Source organism: Thermobia domestica, unplaced genomic scaffold, assembly GCF_964235325.1.
Source record: "Thermobia domestica unplaced genomic scaffold, izTheDome1.hap1.1 HAP1_SCAFFOLD_1473, whole genome shotgun sequence".
In the NCBI taxonomy this organism is placed as follows: domain Eukaryota; kingdom Metazoa; phylum Arthropoda; class Insecta; order Zygentoma; family Lepismatidae; genus Thermobia; species Thermobia domestica.
In genome coordinates, this window is record NW_027657183.1 from 32,834 (window position 1) to 37,703 (window position 4,870).

Here is a 4,870-nt window from a genome sequence, read left to right on the forward strand (position 1 = left end):
GTTAGGTGGAAAATTTTCCACTATATTTAATTGCACGTTGAACTATAAAATTGAATTCCTGTAGAAAAAAGTTAGACAGTAACAAATTATAATTCCCAATTAGCTTTCGGGAACAGGAAAATTTCTAATATTTCGAGTTGGCAAGTAAAAATTTACATAGTGTATGTCTCTCTCTCTCTCTGTCATACTCACACTATATATATATATATATATATATATATATATATATATATATATATATATATATTAGGGTGGTCCAACATAGAATGGTAAAGAAAAAAGATCTTTGACCTAAACGCATAGTTGCCAATTTTGATTCATGTCTAAATATACTGAATGAAAAAATTCATCGCAGTAAAAAAATATTTAGAGGTCGCTCAAGGTCTTCAATTATGCTCCATACCTGTCATTTGAAATATTGAACGTATTCGCATTTAAGCGGTGATGGATCTTTTCGTTGTTTTGTGCAATGCTTGTGAATTTCATCCAAAAACAACATTTAAAGTGGCCAGGATTTCGTAAGAAGGGGAGAAGGGGTATGTGACATGAAATAACCCCGTTACAACAATATCCATTTTTAACTTACACCCCCCGTTTCCTCCACACAAAGCTGCACGTAAGAAAGAGTAACCAAACGCTTCCTGTAGCTTTTTATTTTTAACGTTGATTCTTCTTTTTCTCGTTTCTTTTTGTTTAATCCTTCCTTAATCTTTCCATTTTTTTGGTTTCGGAACGTGCCTGAAATGGCGTTTCTAGTGTAGGCGTAAACATAAGACATATAAGTCCACGACTGGAAGAGAAACTGAGTTATATTTATGATTGGTATTGTCTAAAATATGGATAAATTTCATCTAATTAATTATGCACCTCCCACAATTTTGGAGAACATACTAGAGGTCCAAATATTCCACTGTTTCAACGTTTCCAAGAGTTTTGACCAAACCTTAAGCATTATAATTTTAAGACGCTTGAAGACGAACGCCTTTCCATGCCATATGTACGAACACTGAAAAATGAAGTTGTTATGTTTCTACAAAATTGTCTTGTACATAAGGAAGATAATAACTATGTTCCCCGTGATGACTATAAAGAAATGATAGAGCTTTGCCTGTTGATACTTGGTGAATTTCCAAAGGAGTACCGTTTCAAGTCACCAGGTGCTTACCAGTAACGTAGCGTGAAGTTTTGAAATGGGTAGGCTGAAATTAGATTCGTAGCTAGAGGGTGGCTAGGAGGGGCCCAATCCCGTGAAACTTGCAATTTTTGTTGTATGTATATATGAGTGTAAAGTGAATTTAAGTTACCCCCCCGCAAAAAAAATCCCGCCCTTATTTAAACGACCACGTCTTAGTGTTCTGACTACGCTGTAATGCTTGATAGAAAAATGCTAATTCATGCAATATATTTTTCATACAATGCAAGAAAAAGTATAAGAGTGGTTCTGCTTCATATTTCCCTTACACATACGGTTTCTTTACATATGCAATACTCGCATATCACACATACACTGTATTACTGTTTCAAAGAAACAAATAAAGACAGATAGCTATAGGACAATCTTAAGTGTAACTTCCCCAAATCATAGACAAACTTAAGCACTTCACCACAACAACACATATCAGCATACTAATGGAAAACATTGGAGCAGTAGCTCACAGTCAATTGATGATTTTTACAGAAAAAGCTATTTTTAGATTGAAAGTGAAGAAACTATAAATCATCTGAGGTCTTCTTCAGTATCGATCTTCGAAAAAATTGCGGATAGCAACGCAACGCAAAAAATACAACATAACTGCTATGTCAATTATCGAAAACTAAAATGTAAATTTTACGCTGTGATAACGCAAACCAGTACGCGATAAGGTCCCTGATGAATTAATACTATTCATAATAACATAACATTTTTATTCTCTATGTCTCTCTTTTTTTTTCTTTTTTTTTTTTTTTAAATTTATTTATTTTAGTCAAAACTCGTTACTGAATGTGAGTTTCTAAATTTTTCATAGTCTCTGTTCTATACTTTCTTCCAAGACCGCATCCTGTCGCTTTTGTTTCGCCAAACACCCGAAAGGCTAGCCTTTCGTCAACATTCGTCCGCTTTCGTTGCATCATGTTGAATTTGTGTATAACTCAAGAAGTTTCCGTCTGCTGAGAGTGGCGGGAAAGTAATTGTCACCGCCTCATTCTCCTAATTCCACGAGAGAAGCGGAAGGCTAGCCGCCGATAGCCTTCAATGCGTTCTTGCAGAAGCCTCGCTTCAACTCGCTTGATGTTTAAACAGCGTATTATAAAATAAATCCATTTTAATAAAATTAAGTGTATCAATATCCAAAAGCAACATTTTAGGCTGATGTATAAATAAATGGATAGGCTAAGCCTTATAGCCTTAATGGACACTACGTCCCTGGTGCTTACCATATGGCTCGTTGGATGGGAAAGGTAATATGCTGCTTCAAGATATAAATTTTCCGCGAAATGTTTAAGCTTACAGTCAAAGAGGAAAAAAATCCTGCGGGAAATGTGTTTATTTGCAAGTCTCATATACGTGAAAGCATGGATTTCGTGTCCCAAGACATGTGATGCCCCCGTCAACGACTTACTTCTGTTCAAGCAGACCAAACAATACGCCATAAAGAATAAATCTGCAATGAACAAGTTTCAAACTCACTTGTGGAATCTTGGAGCAGAGTTAGTTCCGCTCTCACTGTTCTCTGAGAAGTTATCTTTCGAGAACAAGCGGAATATTATAAATCGTCTTAAGACTTGTGAAGAAAATTAAAGTTCAAGAGGCATAAAACTCACAGACTGCCACGGCTTAGAAACAAAGAATCTTCATGATTTGATTAATTCAGCCTCTCTTTGCGCCTTACGTTCTCTTCGAATTGACATCAATTTCATGTTCCAATGTGACCCCGAGCACTGAAGTAACTCGGACAAATTCCAAAAGGAGAAACGAATCATCGAGTCACTTAAGGTTGTCAACGATGCTGCTGAACGTTCAGTGGCCCTTATGTCCAATTTCAATAAGTCAAACACAAAAAAAGAAAGTGAAATGCAGAGCCTAATTCAGGTTGTTGAAGACCACAGAAAGTGCGTTTCAGACGCTCGAAAGAGCACTTTGAAAAATTACCAACTTTGTTAATAACCTTATTTTTTCTGTTTAAAATGAAAAGCAACTGCATATTTAGAGGTATCTCACTTATTTTGAAATCAATAAATGGTAATAGCTATTTGCAAGTTTAGTAATAATAATAAATAATTCATTTTTACAATTTACTTTATAAGGATTGAATTTTTAAACTTCCAATATGTCTCGTATACAACATAATTATATGCATCCTATGGCACCACTTCGTGTCGCTTGAGCGACCCCTAAATATTATCCAATTGAGTTGATTTTTTGCAGTGAAATATACTTGTAGGAAAGGAACAATATTAGCAACTATGCGCAATTAAATTCGAAAAAAAAAAACACCCTAATATATATATATATATATATATATATATATATATATATATAAAGTGCAGGGAACATAAATCGAGTTCGTGGAGTACAAATATCCCATCCCATTGTTCAAAATGTAGTAGGAAAGTGAAAAGAAACTTTTATGAAATCATGGTTATTTCAAAAACAGAAAATTCCACTATTTCTTCACATATAGGCCTGCCTATGTAATGAAATAACTACATAAAAGGTCCTTACAAAGATTATTTTGTAACAGAAAATAAGAAGAAATGCATTATTAGTTACATTTTACTTTCTCTTCTGAATGTATATATGAATAAATAAATGTTTTGTTCCAGAAAATGTTCAGTATTTTTTCCATGAGTTACTTAAACTGGAATTTTGTGTAGTCAAAAATTTACAGTAGGTATTTTATATTATCTCTACTTATTTGTGTATGTTGTAAGTATGTAAATCCAGAAAAGTAGTAGAGCTATAAGAAAACTTCGTCTTACGCGTATTATACTGACGAAATATGATTTTGTGAGATCAAAAGTGAATTTTGATTAGGGAAGAATACATTGAAGTTTTTGAAACATTTTTGCAGAAATAAAGAATCGTTAGATTTTTACTTCATGAAACTATTTTTCAGACAATATTTATTATAAGTAAATTTTACGGCTAAACAACGATGTCGGAATAAGTAGAGCAGGGCGCAAAATTTCAAAGTCAGACGCACTCGCCAACGCAAAAATTATGGTCGCCATTGTCTCTCACGTACAAATTATAACAGGTCTTATCCCTCTTCCACGGCCTTTGATTTGACAAAGAGATTCATCAGGGCGTAAAATTTCAAAACCAGACAATTAGATTCTTGAATTGGACAATTTATATACGTTAAAAAATATCTTACCTTAAGACTTCACGTTTGTGTAACGCTTTCTCTCTGTAGCAGTTGTCGATTGTAGTTTTCGGATCAAAGTCCTGAAGTGAAGGACCATAGAGGGAAATTGGAATAGAAATCTGTTCTAGGCACTGCGCTGTTCCCCCAACTGTTCTAACTTCAAACAGTGAGGGATACGATCTCTGATGTTGAGACGCCAGGAGGCAAACCATTTCGATTGAGGCGGATAAAGAAGGGCGAATTACAACAGTGTGAAGACTTCACATTCCGTGTTTTCTCCCACTCAATGTCAATTATTTTCGTGCGAAACAGAAACTGCGCAGCCCTGTGAGTTTAGGCAGAATTAATTCCTTCTGAACACTGGTCGCCAGTTCTAAACTTCTAGTCGCCAATGACGACCTGGCAACCGAAAATTTTGCGCCTTGAAGTAGAGTATGATTTTATGAATCGGAAAATTTTCATCACTATCTCTCTCATTGTAGATAAGTGGGATATAGCTTAGTTGGTGGTGGCGGCACTAT